The 15,154-nt window shown below is 40.3% G+C and overlaps 1 protein-coding gene across 7 annotated transcripts in view; it reads right to left on the reverse strand.

Annotated features, from left to right (window-relative positions):
* Positions 1–15,154, reverse strand: part of SH3RF1 (SH3 domain containing ring finger 1) — a 168,698-nt gene that overhangs the window by 149,430 nt on the left and 4,114 nt on the right. The window lies entirely within an intron of this gene.

The following is a 15,154-nucleotide window of genomic DNA, read 5'->3' on the forward strand; positions in this document are numbered from 1 at the left end:
TCCTATAAGATTTTGATTCCTGGCTCTCTTCTTCTTGCAGTCTCCTATACTAATCCTCGGTGACCTCACCTCCATGTTGATGATACATCTGGCCCCTTAGCTGCCAGATTCCTTGCCCTCACCCTCTTTACTTGACCTACAGCCCTGGTTCAATACTTCCAATCATCACAAGGGCCATTCATTTGACTTGGTCTTCACCAAGTATTTCTCTCTCTTTCTCTCCAATTTCTCCGTTGCTGAGTTCTCCCTCTCCAACTGTAACTGGATCATTTTCATTGCTCATCAGCCCCTCTACCTTCCCTGCGGTAACTCTACCTTTCCAAGACTGACAATCCATCAACACTGATAACTTTGTTTGCTCTCAGCCCTCTCCTCCATCGAAATGGTTGTTGATTCTCTTCATGCTTTACTCTTCTGAGACCTTAACTCTTTTCTCTCCCATCACAAGGTCCACCCTACCAACACTTAGCCTTGGCTCACTCCAAACATAGGCTTCCTCCACTCCTGCTTTGACTCTGCAAGAGCATCTCTGGTGGAAGTCCCCTGACCAGACTGACTTCCTCCACTACAAATTAATTCTCTCATACTTCAGTTCTGCAGTATACCTAGCTAAACAACTAACTCAACTGAATCCCATTCCCACTTTTTCACCACCTCTTAACTCACTCCTCCATTGCTCCCCTGCCCTGTCTGCACAGGATCCCATCAGTTTCTTCCAAGAGAAAATTGTCAAAATATACGGTGACCTTCCCCCTTTACCTACTACAACTCTCTCCTCCTCCCCACTTGTCATAGATACAGAAGTTTCTTGATTGCTCTACTCTTCTAACACCATCAATTGCCCCAGTGATCCCATCCTATCCCCTGATCTCTCTCATGTCCACACTTATCCCTTTCCTTACTCTTCTTCTTGACCTCTTACTTTCCACTGGTACTAAACAAACATGTTTTCATCTCTTCCATATTAAAAATACCCATCCTTCACCTCATTTGCCTCTTCAACTGCCACCCATCTCCTTTCTCCCTTTCATCTTTAAACTCATTTAATGTGTTGTCTACAGTTGCTATCTGGAGTTCTTCTCCAATTGCATCCTAGACCTTTTCCAATCCAGCTTCTGCTCCTTGCACTGCCTTGAAACCATTTTTGCCAAAGTCTCTAATGACCTATTCTAGCCAAATCTTCTTCCTCCTTCACCAGTTGGCCACCTTCGACACTGTCAAAGATGCTCTTCCTCTTCTTGAAATCTTGTCCTTCCTTGGCTTCCATGACACTGTCTTCTGATTCTCCTCTTCCCTCTCTGTAACTGCTCCTTTCGCATGCCATTTGAAGGACCCTCCTCAAACCCCGCCCCCAACTTTCTGTGGAGATTCTACAGGGTTCTGTCCTTGGTCCTCTTCTCTACCCCAACTACACATTATCTTTGTATAATCTAATCCATAAATACAAATTCAACCATGTTTGGCTGAAGATACACACCCACAATTGGTCAATTCAGTCCATAGTCCAGGAGTACGCTTCAATTTCTTGCTGATGCTGAGCTCCCACATAACAACATGGACAAGTAACTCTTTTGTACTAGCTCTGATTGAAATAAGGAATGGAGTCTCCTAGTCAAACAATGTTTTCACTATTAGGTTTTGCAAAATTTTATTTCTAAAGAACCTACATTTTGGACAAAATCTGATCTGAGTGTGCCCCTTTAGTGAGCACAATATACATGTATATATATGCAAGGCTACAGATCTGACCAATTATGATCACTAAAGGGATAATTAGATTAGATTAGATGGAGTAAGAAAAGTGATGTAAGTGACAAATAGCAGGCCAAAAGCAAGTATGATAGGTTGCTTAACTAAGTCCTAGTTTGACATGAGTAGCTTGATATAAAAAACTAAGTGGCAAGTGACAACAAGTCACAAGATTAAGATTAGTCATAGGAAAGCTGATTGGTATGAAGGGTGAAACCGCAAATAAAGGTTACTGGTATTTTAGGATAAGCTTAGGGAATAAGTATAACCAAAATTATAGATATTAACCACAAATACCATGGCAATTATTTGATGTAAATGCTAATAAATTGGATGTAAATAATTAACCTACAGAAATTGTGGGAGCTCAACAAAAGCTGAGTGTGGAAGTTCAGATAAGGAGAAAAGGTCTGAAAACCTCATGAATATGTATAAAATACAGGGGGCATCAGTGTAATACATTATAAAAGATGTTACCCAGCCTGTGTGCTGAGAGACACACTACGATGATGACTATCTACTAATATTTGAAACTTTATCACCCTCCTACTTCAGAGTTTCCCCAAGGGATGATCTGAGTAATCCAAGTACAGGACATTCTATATTCGCTCTCTCTGATTTGCTATATTGCAGTGCGAATGATTGTGTTTGTCTTGTTAGCAAAATGCTAAATTAGAGTCAACTTTAACTTGTTGGTCTTGTAAATGAAACTGCTAATAAAAGCACTGAATTGTTTCTTGTGTGCTCCTCAAGGTCCACATTCTAATGACAACCTCATATTGTAGCCGATCTGGGGCTGAACATTCTTCTCAGACCACTGCAAACTAAATAAAAGTTAACCTTAAAACTACAGATTAGGCTACAGATCCTAGGTTTCGTGTCTTTCATCTTTCTGTAGCGCAATAATCCTTAACAACATGCTGAGTCATTGGTCAGGTACTAACTTTAACCCCTTATCTACACTAACCTTTTCATCCACATTTTCCCCTATTCCAGCACCATGAGAAGTAGCTCTGGTGGGAGTTCTAGTGTGGAAAAGGTACCAGTGACTGCCAGCATTTTTACCCATTGTGTCATCTAGACCTCCTCTAAACAAGGTTAAACACTACACTGATACAAAACCTCTGACATCTGGTCTATACCACAACTTCCACCATTGCTATCACTGGTAAAATGATAAATTTTAAGAAAAATATCACCATAGGGACTCCAGAAAGCAGCCTACAGAGTCAACATCTTTTCCTGTAGCACAGCTAAAGGCTTGTTAACTTACAAAGGTTATGCATTTAAAACTTGCTTTAAGTTAAAAAGGGTTTTTTTTAAATGGCTTAACTGTGCTAGTATTGATAGGGATTCCCAGACTCCTCTAAAGACCTACCACCACTCCAGTAACATTAGAGCCACAGGATTCGCCCGATTGTTTGTATGTGGAAAGAAAAGAAAAAGAAGGTATGCAATAGTATGGAGTTTTTATTTAAATATTGAGAGAGAGAGAGATGCCCACCAGATGAAGTTGATTTCATTTTATTATTCGCAAACTCAAAGATCCAGTGTAAAAGCTACATCTACTTCAAAACCATATTACTATCCTAGTACCTTTGTCTTTACTGTGTTTATTTAAAATAAGCTTCTAGAACAGCTATGACCTACTTATGTCAAATTAGATACTCATCTGATATTCTTTGAATACCTTTTATCCTTAGACTTCCTTGATAAAAATAACCAAAAAACTAAAACTGTCTCAACTTTTCAGTTTTTCTACACCAGATATAAATAGGAAAATGCATCTTACACTGCGTGTACTTAAACAATCAAGTTAGTATATTGGTGAGGAATAACTGGGAGCTGTTGTTTCAAATTATTCAATACTGATGTTCTTACATCTATGCTTAAACAAGAGGACCAATCTCCTTTCCTTTATATAAAAAATTTGAAAGTCTTGTAGTAGTGACTAGGGGTTTTTTTTTTTTAAAGAGAATTTCTGTGAATGTATGGTTCACAGAACCTGCACAAAATGGCTTTAATTATTGAAAAAGCTTATACATTTTAAACACATACATTTTAAACTTCTTTTGGGGGATGTGACAAATGGAATGTGAAGGGTGCAGCATCCATTTCCCTCTTATAAAAAGGAACAACATACCCAGAGCAAAGTGACCTCACCTGTAAGAAATGAATCAGTGACATAGAACAAAGGTGGTTTCTCTTACAAAAGAACACCATCTGTACAGAAAACTGCTCCATTGCTCTTCAATGCTTCAGGTATATGCAGTCCAGTGGACATTTTTACTGTCTTAGGCTTGGTTTGTTTTTATTTTTAGCAGCAGATTAAAAATGTAGGTAACTACAAAGAGAGAAAGGCACATCTATTTATTTCTAAATATTCTTCAAATTATGACCTTTTATCAAAATGTACTTATGCATAACAAAAATGTCTGTATTGGAGATTATTCAACTTTACTTCACACGTCTGCATGAGTAATGAATGTGGTATGTTGTATGTGAACTCTCAACTTTAGAGTCTAAAGAATCACACACATTTATAAAGTTCAAAGGGCAGACAAACACATACCAACTAAGAGCTCATATATCAAAATAAACCCATTTTCATACTTTAAAGTCATATTCAACCTTCCAGCTGATTAGATATATTCAAAGCACCGTTTCAAACATTATCAATGCATCATGTGAAAAAAGTCTTATGGCCATTTTGGAAGCACTTGCAAGATGTATGCTGTTTCAATTTTCAGACTACACAAATGTTTATTTTTTGGAGATATAAACACTTGATCTAAATCTGAAAACCCATGACTTAAACAAGAATTGGTTTTCTTTAGTACTGCTAAAAGTATGTACATAGATTTCCACAATAATTTAACTTCTGATAATAGTGCTGCAGTCATGAGTCATGCCATGAGTGCTGCAGTCACAAGTTGCTTGAGGAAGATGGGTGAGTGGCCATTTTATTTTCTACACTCTACAGTATCAGACATTCACCCTCTACAGCTTAGTATATTCTGATAATTGGACTGGGTAATTCCAAAGCTCATAGAAAACCAATTTATATTTAACCAATAACTATTTTGAGAGATTCACATCCTGTCAAACAGGATAGGTTTCCCCTTGAAGAGAAAGTCAAGCATAACAAACAAAAAAAGAACAGGATGAAGAAACAAAATATGCAATACAGACAAAAATATTAAACAACATTAACTCTATACAGCGCTTTTCATCCATACAACAGTTGACACCACCCTATAAATTTTACTGGGAGGCTCCCATATCCATCTACTGAAACACCAAGAAACAAAATCATACTCTGCTTATTTTATCAATTATTAATAATGTTTATTGTGTTAGAGCATAAAGACCACCATACATGGGTCCCCATCGTACTAGGATCTGTACAAACACAGAATAGCAAACAGTACCTTTCCAAAGAGCTTACAGGTTGAATAGACAAGAAACACAAGGTAGAAAAAAAGAAATAACATAACAGATTGAACAACGTGATGGCAGCAACCTTCAGGTTATTGCTATGATTTTTTAAATGTATTTATTTTGGTGGGTTTAGTTAGGAGGGGATAAAACTAAATGAAAAGTGAAGAGAGAGGGGACATTGAAAGGAAGGGGATGAAGGGGACAAGGCAAGGAAGAAAAGTGTAAGAGGGGGCAAGTTAAGAGTAAAGGTAAAGTTAAGAGAGAGCTGATACAAACAGCCAATCAGCACAGGGCAGAGAAAGTTCAGTCAAAACTGTAGAAAGTTTTCTGAATGTCTGTAGGTCTCTGCTTTGGCTGCATCTGCAGCTCCTCTTAAAAAGGTGGAGTTTCTGCATAGTTCCTCTTTGCAGTTTTTTTTCCAAGGCCACATGGGGGTAAGGGTTGAGGCACCACCCAGGACCCAGAGTGTGTGTGTTGTGGGGGGTCTCCCTTGCACAATTCTGGGTGCGGTGGCATAGATGACATTGGGTAAGCACCATTTTTTCCCCTCACCCCCAGTGCATCAGTTTCTGCTTTGGCTGCTTCTGCCAGTGCTCGTACAGCTAGACATTTTGAAATAAGGGCTTGTCTATACTTACGCGCTGGTTCGGCGGCAGGCAATCGAACTTCTGGGTTCGATTTATCGCGTCTTGTCTGGACGCGATAAATCGAACCCAGAAGTACTCGCCATCGACTCCGGTAATTCTGCTCGGCGCGACGAGTACGTGGAGTTGACGGGGGAGCCTACCTGCCGCGTCTGGACCGCGGTAAGTTCGAACTAAGGTACGTCGACTTCAGCTACTTTATTCACATAGCTGAAGTTGCGTACCTTAGTTCGAATTGGGGGGTTAGTGTAGACCAGGCCTAAGAGGTACCAAACAAAAGCTACACACCACACATAAAATAACTCAATTACATGACTAACTGGTATTTTACCAGTATCTTGTCAATCCAGCTATTTTAATAGTCCCTAAATTCTATGGTAATAAGCAAAAACACAGAAAGGTTATTTTTACAAAATGTCCCTTTCATGGATATGTTTAAAGTATAACTTTTAAATCTTTTTTTCTGAATGATCAAAACTTTTTGTACAGAGCAGTAACCACACTTGCCAATTTATTGCACCTGCTTTTACCAAAAAATACTATTTCATGTCAGTCTAAACTATTTCCTGTTTCACAGAAGCTCTTGATATAGCCTCGAGAGATAGAGAAATACTAAGATAATGAATAAGACAGCCGGTGAGATGTGCTTGTTCAGGCAACAGAGTCTGTCCAGTGATATCCACAAAAACAATTTATCAACAACAAAGATGTAATGTTTTTGAATATAACGTACACAGTGTGTTATTTTCAAACAAAATAACCTGCATTGTGAAGTTACGCTAAAAAATTACTTCAAAACTTAACTGTCTTCTAAATGATTGGGTAACACTAATTATTCAGCTGTTTCAACAAGCAGATGGTTCAAGTTTGCTATCAAGAGTCAAAATATATGAATAAAACCTTTCTGGATTAGCAGTAGCATTCATAGTACACCTCTACCCCTATATAACGCGACCTGATATAAAATGAATTCGGATATAACACGGTAAAGCAGCGCTCCAGGGGGCGGGGCTGTGCACTCCGGTGGATCAAAGCAAGTTCGATATAACGCGGTTTCACCTATAATGCGGTAAGATTTTTTGGCTCGTGAGGACATCATTATATTGGGGTAGAGGTGTATATATTTTCAAAAAAACAATGATCTATCACACTAGTATTGCAGTCGGACACAAATTTCTCAAGCCAAAAAATATAGTAGCTTCTAAAGATTAAAAAAAAAAAAAAAGTCTGCCTCTCCCTTGCTGAGCTATTTATCTAATTTACTATTAATTGTCCAAAACCAATGTGAAATCCCTCCAATGATTCAACACAAGCCATAGGACAATCCTTGGCACAGAAAACGTACTGTGAACATCTCTCTGAAGCAATCTGTAAATTACACTGAAATTTAATCTGAACACTGAATGTGTGAACTGTGTTTACTAATGTAGTGCCTAGTGGCCCCAATTTGGAAAGTAGATGCAATCCCTGCCCCACAAAGCATAACAAGCTAAACAATGAGTCAGACAATAGAAGTATTATTCCTATTTATAGATGAGAAACAGAGGCACAAAGAAACCTGAGTACTTGTGCAAGGTTATAAAGGAAGTATGTGTCAGACCAAGGAATTGAATCTAGAAGTTCTGAATGCCAATCCACTGGCATAGCATAAAGATCATTTCCCCCACCTCCTCCTTCGCATAGTTATTTAGAAAACACACAGTGACAACACAAGAGACAGTTCATTAATCTGCTACAGATACTACGGTCACTCAAGTATAATTGAATATAACATGACGAAGAATTGTTATACAGAACCAGTTAAAATATTATCTTACTCAATTTCAGAATTCATAAATACCTAACAAGCAACCTTAAGAGAAATATACTGTTTTTACTCTTTTTAAGAGCATGTTGGAAAGAAAAGTAGGCATATATTGGTAAACAGAATCTTGTCAAATGTTCTGTAATTTTCATTTCTGAATGTTTATGTGCATCTGTCACAGCCTCCTTTAAATTATAACTTGGGACACACTGCAGCTTTGTCCCTACCCCATCATACACCCTGCACATTCTAAAACACACACACACACACACACACTATAAACACCCAAATTATTTAGGCTGCAAAGTCACACACTCAAAAGTTAGGAAATACCAAATTTATGGTTGCTTGTGTAACCTAAACTCTGTCCCATTGTGGGACCAAAATCTGCACTGAATGAGGCAAGTGTCCTGTGGAAAAACATTGTATATAATCTTGCAATTGAAGACTATCATAATGCATGTGTGCTTCGGAGGTGGAGGGATTGATGTTGCATGAACAACCAGAAATCAGGCATTTCCTAAATTTCAAGCACTTTGCCTATCTAAACAACATTATTTTAATGTAGTTTTTTTAATGTGACTTCCTAGGATATTCTTTTGAAAAGAAATAGGCAAACACAAATTATATTATGTACAATATAACCTCCCCTCCTCCCTGCAAACTTGTGTCATTATCTGGGTTTGATGCCTGGGCATTCAGAATGGTCATCTACCACAGGACCAAGGTGGACAAAAATCAATGATTTAAAAAAAAAAAAAAAAAAGATTTTTTTTGATAAAATGCTTTTTGAGGAAAAACCTATCTAAAGATAGTTCTAATGAAGATACATTATAGCTCAAAAATATCTCATCATGGAATAGGGATTATAAATTCAGAGATGCTTAGTTTTGCAGTTCTCAGACTGTGGATTTGTGTCTCCAGAGATAACATGCTTGTTAACAGCAAAAATGTTGTTAAATAAATATAGGGTTACCATATTTTGTGCCTCCCAAAGGAGGACACTCCACAGGGCCCCGCCCCCGCCCCCAGCCCCGCCCCAACTCCGCCCCCTCCCCAAAGTCTCCGCCCCCTCCCCTGCTTCCCGCGAACATTTGAGTCGCGGGAAGCCTGAAGCAGGTAAGGGGGAGTGTGGGGGGAGGAGGCACGGGCCAGGCTGTCCCTGGCCCTGGGGTGCCGGCCCCGGGCCCACCACCCCCGGCCCAGGCTGGCACCGCCGGCCCGGCCCCCGAGTCCCCGGCCGGCGCCCCCGATCCCCCGGCCCGGCCCCGCCAGAGCCCCCAGCCCTGCCGACCCGACCCAGCCCCGCCGGAGGCCCCGGCCCAGCCGACCTGGCCCCGCCGGAGCCCCCGGCCCAGCCCCGGTGGAGCCCCCGATCCCCCGGCCCCACCGGAGCCCCCGAGCCCCCGGCCCCGCCGGAGCCCCCGAGCGCCCGGCCGAAGCCCCCGAGCGCCCGGCCCCGGAGCCCCCGGCTAGGCACCGTACCGCGGAGCCCCCGGCCCGACCCCCGAGCACCCGGCCCGACCCCCGAGCACCCGCACTGCCGGCCGGCATGTCCTGATTTTCCCGGACATGTCCGGCTTTTTGGGCTTTCCCCCCGGACGGGGATTTGGAACCCAAAAAGCCGGACATGTCCGGGAAAATCCGGACGTATGGTAACCCTAAATAAATAAATAAAGAGAGAGGTGAGAAATAACAGACCTCAACCCTATTGTCCCTCTGCAAATTTGTGTGCACAGAGTCAATCTCTTACCTCTAAAAGTGCAAAGCTTCAAAAAGTTCAATGAATAGAAGACTGTTGGGGGCTGAATAGATCTGGACAAGGAGAAGAAGTCTGGCGATAAATGTGAGAAGGGAGGGACAGGCAGTAGAAACAAAAGTGAAACTGTTTGAGCAGCACATTCCAGAAGTCTTGAGGTCTTTCTGAGTGTAGCCTTCATTGATTTGAGATCTATCATATTAGGGTTACCATATGTCCGTTTTTTCCCGGACAGGTCTGGCTTTTTGGTAATCAAACCCCCGTCCGGGTGGAATTGCCAAAAAGCCGAACATGTCCGGGAAAATACTGGCCAGGCACTTCCCCTCCCGCGGCTGCTCTGCTCCTCCCCTGACTTTTCGGCTTAAGAGCCAAGCTACCTGAGCGCTCCGGCTTCGGGCAGCGCCCTTGCCTTCGGACCCCAGCCACCGTAGTAAAGCAGCTGGAGCCCGGAAGGGGAAGAGCCCGGCCGGCGGCTGCCGGAAGCCCGAGCGCTAGCGGCTTCACGGTTTGCCGGGCAGCCTCCAGACCCTGCGCCCCCGGCTGGGCTCTTCCCCTCCTGGGCTCCAGCTGCGCTGGGGAAGCGCCGGCCAGGGGCGCAGGGTCTGGGGGCTGCCCAGCAAACCGTGAAGCCGGTAGCGCTTGGGCAGCCCTTTTCACGTGGCCGGGAGGGAGGAGGGGGAGTTAGGGCGGGGACATTGGGGAAGGGGCGGAGTTGGGGCGGGGCTGGGGTGGGAAAGGGGCGGGGCCATGGCCCGTGGAGTGTCCTCTTTTTTTATTTTTTAAATATGGTAACCCTATATCATACCATCTTCTCACTAGAAGGGAAAACCTATAATGGCAACAGGCCATAAAAAAGACCCAGTTTGGGAATAAGAACCATTCAAGAAATATATGTTTGCTGATGATGTTTTAAAGGAAGTCACGCCAGTGAACTGGTGGAAGTCCCTTAAACACTTGGATTCAGAGACAGTTGAAGTGATAATCTCACTTTTAACAGCAGTAGCTTCTTCTGCCAGTGTAGAAAGAATATTTTCTTCCTTTGGACTAATTCATTCCAAATTGAGAAATTATTTGGGACCTGAAAAAGCAGGAAAGCTTGTTTTTCTTTTCCAGATTATGAACAAACAGGAAAATGAAGGTGAAGACGACTGAGTTAGCTGCAGAAGCCAATATTTTAAGTTTCTCATGTTGACCTGGCCGACATAAATTAAATTGACTTTGTGGTTTTTAAAAAAAAAAAAATTCATTTAACTAATTTTAGTTAAAAACGATTTTAACAAAAACAAACCTGATTTTAAAAAAATTGAATGTTTAACTAAATTCAAAAATGCATATGCTGTTTTGTTAAAATGTTATATGTTTGCTGTTGAAGAAAAAAAATCCAGAATATATAACGTTGTTTTAGTTAAATAAAACAATTTAAATATCTGTCTCGTGATGTTCTCCTCCTAATACAGCATGGCAAGAAAATCCTCCAAATATTAATGATTAACCTGTTGAAATAGAGATAGCTCACCTCCCAATGACTTCATAAATATCTGCTTCAATTACCTTTGGTAAATGAAATAACCAAACAATCATTCATTTTCTGATATAGCTGTAAAACTAATCTGAAAAGTTTTCAAAATAAGTCACTTACAAATGTATAGTGTGTACCTTCTAAAAATGAAACCTAAATCTATCTCTGAGTTGTGAAAAATATGTATTAAGGTTATAACAACCAACAAGAATGCACTTTTATGTAGAAATCCATGTTTAAATCAAGTCTTCCTGAGTAATGATTTAAATCATGATTTAAATCAAATCCACCCTGCACAGGACTAAATTATATTAGCTGGCAGAATAAGAAAGCGGTTATACAGGAAGGAGGGGTGCATGGTTTGCTGGTGTCGTATACTGAGTGCAACTAGCTGTCAGGGAAGCCCAGACTGGCCCGCACACCCTGAGTCTTTCCTCCCAACCTCCCAGAAAGCGAAGGGCTCCCTCACTATGTGCTGCCCCCAGAGGGGGAAATGGGGATGCTAGGCCGTGTGCCGCTCCCAGAGAGTATGATTGGGAGGGAGATCCTCGCCTCACTCTCCTCCCTCCCTTGCAGCTCCAGCAGCTCCCAGGCATTCTCAGTGTAGCATGTGCTGCTGATGCTTTGGCAATGGCGTGGGCCCAGCACTTCAGAATGTTTGTGTTCATTATTATTTTACCATGCTGCCAAAATTTTCCTGAAGAACACAAGAGAGAATGGAAATGATAGGGTTTAATTTAATACTTTATAGCTCAGCTAAACCTGAATGAAACCTGAATGAAACTTAATGGGACAAACAAAAGGTACTTCTGCATAAGAGCTTTATTGCTGGTGAAATTCAAAGAGTTGCTGCAAATAACTGTGATGTCAGAACGTGTCAAAAAAAAAAAAAAAATTCCCCAAGAACAGAAATCTACAGACAACTACATATAGGAGATCACTAACAGATCTCCCAACCACAACAGCATTTTCATTGCCTGCTAGATTTCAGAATGTTTCTTGTCCCACAATATGGAGAATACAAAGACCAGTGCTCCCAGACTGCCATGCAGATACCCCACCATTTTCAAATAAAACAGCACCTTTTCTGTTGGCTACAGGGTAAATGTTACTCACAGGCATGTGATATGTTATAGTGGAAATATAGCAACAAACTTTAGCTAAGGCTATAGTCTCCACCAGGAAAATGGTTAAAATAGAAATACCTTGGAGAATGAAGAAAGGAGCGTGTGTACATATGTATTATGCATACAAAAATTCAAGAACATTTTTTAAAGTGTTTATATTCCCTGAAACATCTCCAGTCCTTCCCAACTGCTGCTATAAAGGCCAGTTTCAGATTCTTGCAAATGAAAACTAACTTAAAAACTGTTGATAGACTTAACAATCTGCAACTGTTCTCAAAATTATGTTCGTATCATGAATCTTGTAGAAGCTCAGTACATTTTTTTTGCTTATTGCACAATGTGTTCATATACACAAAAAGAACGCAGTACACAGCACTGTGTAATAAAAGGGCTAGCAATTCCACAGCCACTGACACAGTTCAGAAATTCATGCAACAGTGCATGACATATTAACCTTTTCTGAAAAATAAAACATCTTCTGAAAGGGCATGTATTGGTTTAATATTTCCTTAAGGTACAAGCGGAATGTTTTATGACTTGGCAATCCTCACCTACATTCACTTCATTTAATTTAAGAGCAACATTAGTTTATTAGTTCCCCTTTAGCAAAATTTCATACCTCAACAAATCGACTGATTCTGCCACTCATCTTGAAAGACTCTTCTACACCCAATGTCCAGTAAAGAAACCATCTGATACATTTGTAGTGCAGCCACCCCTATTTTACAGTTCTTAATACAACTGCTGCATTCAGCTTAAAATTGTAGCAACATAAATTGCCATTTCCTATTTTTTGTTGATAGATTTTCTGCGCGCTCTCACTCTACTTTTGTTCTTTAACTCTTTTGATGAAGAAGTTAGGTAGCTGCTCCCTTCACAGAACAAGCACCTGATTTTCATGTTCCTCCTCTCCACCAAAAGAGCCTCGACAGGCCAGAATGGGTGAGTGGTTGTGGGTCACCCTTCCTCACCCCCACACCAAAGATAAAACAGGAATGTCTATATTATGGTCTTAGATCTCTGGAAAAAGATGTGCGCAGCATATTGTACATGTTCAAGTCTGCTGTTAATGTTCATTCAATGTCAGTTAACTACATGAGGGAACCACATGGCCACAATTCTACTGGCACATGGTATAACATAACTAATAAACTGATGCAACATGCCATATGTTATCAGTTTCTGCTCTGCACAACATGGAAACACAAATGATGCACATCAGAATACTGTAGTACATTTAAACCTAGAGAAGAATTCAAAAGGGAATATTCAATATTAATTTTCCCATAAACCTGAGAAGTTATGAAGAATACTTGAATAAGTTCACAGCACATTGATGAAATATAAATCTTACTTTATAGAAATTATTACCTTTTTAAAAATGTATGTGTTTAGAAAGGTCTAAAGGATAATAAGTACTGAAATTATACTGGTATTTTGTATTTTTGCAATTGAAGATTTTTGCTAGCTGCTGGAGGTAATGTTAAATTGCTTTGGGGTTCTGGGAGAGGTTAAGGGCCTTTTTGTAACTGCTATTGTTTCTTCACAAAGTTCAGTTTTTAAACAAAAGTTGATGTACCCTTTTGGATATTTTTACTCCATCAGTATCTGCACTTATTACTGACATACTCAATACAAGTCATTAGACCAGGGGTTCTCAAACTGGGGGTTGGGACCCCTCAGGGGGTCGTGAGGTTATTATATGGGGAGTTGCAAGCTGTCAGCCTCCAACCCAAACCCCGCTTTACATCCAGCTTTTATAATGGTGTTAAACATATAAAAAGTGTTTTTAATTTATAAGGGGGGGGGGTCGCTTGCTATGTGAAAGGGGTCACCAGTACAAAAGTTTGAGAACCACTGCATTAGACACTTTACAGAGAATGACATGACAAATTACTTTTTTAAATTTCTAAAGAAAATCGTAGTGTGAATATTAGAATATAAAGGCCAAAATATAAAACCTGGTGGAAGAATCCATACATTTTATATTCTCAACACAGTTTGACGTATGTGATGTACATAAGTGGTATCTGAGAAATACCAGTAATTCAGGTAAGCAGTAATTATTTAAGTTATCCAGTGCAAGTCATTGATTCCTTAGCCACAAAGAAAACTAAATATATAGATGATTTACCTGAGGCTGAGTCTACACTACCTGCCTGAATCGGCGGGTAGAAATCGACCTCTCGGGGATCGATGGGACGCGACAATCGATCCCCGAATCGACGCTTTTACTCCACCAGCGGAGGTGGGAGTAAGCGCCGTCGATGGGAAGCCGCAGAGGTCGATTTTGCTGCCGTCCCTACAGCGGGGTAAGTCGGCTGCGATACGTCGAATTCTGATATTCTGAATAGCTGATTTTGCGTATCTTAAATCGACCCCCCCCCGTAGTGTAGATGTAGCCTGAGATAAAGAATAGCTCTCTAAAATTAATACTTGCATCCCTTTCTTCAACTTCATCAGGCCATTTCTCAAAATACAATGCATTCTTCAAACAGGTAAAGCACATAAATCATTAAGCCAATTTCAATTCATACCCAGAAGCTCTGCATCTACAAGTTTCATTAAATGTGCCACAAAAGCTTTTAAAAGAAGCTAATCTGGTCTGTCATTAGATAAAACAAAGATGGGTCAAATCAGCTCATAAAATGATCTCAATTTCTGGTTCTAGAAAAAATCATAATAAATTAAGCTACTGGAGTTTTGAGTATAAGGCATGAAAGAGTTGAATGAATCCAAGAAGAAACAGAAGCAAAGGTACGAGCCAATAAGCTCAATTCTCAGTGCACGGATTTCATACATACAAAACAAGTTAAAATATTATCATACAGAGATATTAAATATGATAATCAAGAGAATTTTCCATGTACTCACCAATACAACACTTCCTAATAATTGAACTTTAGCTAATCTATCTACTTTACTGAAAACAAAACAGAAAACTTGCATAAATATGATCCTTATGGTACTAATCAAAAGTAAAATAATGAAAAAAAAAATCAAAAGGAAGTAGCCAACCCATTAAGTGATAGAACAATTTATGAAAGATAGTTAGAAAATCTTCCCGTTTAAAAATAAAGTGAAAAAGTAGAGAGAAATTATCAAACACCA

This window comes from Chrysemys picta, chromosome 5 (genome assembly GCF_011386835.1).
Source record: "Chrysemys picta bellii isolate R12L10 chromosome 5, ASM1138683v2, whole genome shotgun sequence".
NCBI lineage: Eukaryota > Metazoa > Chordata > Testudines > Emydidae > Chrysemys > Chrysemys picta.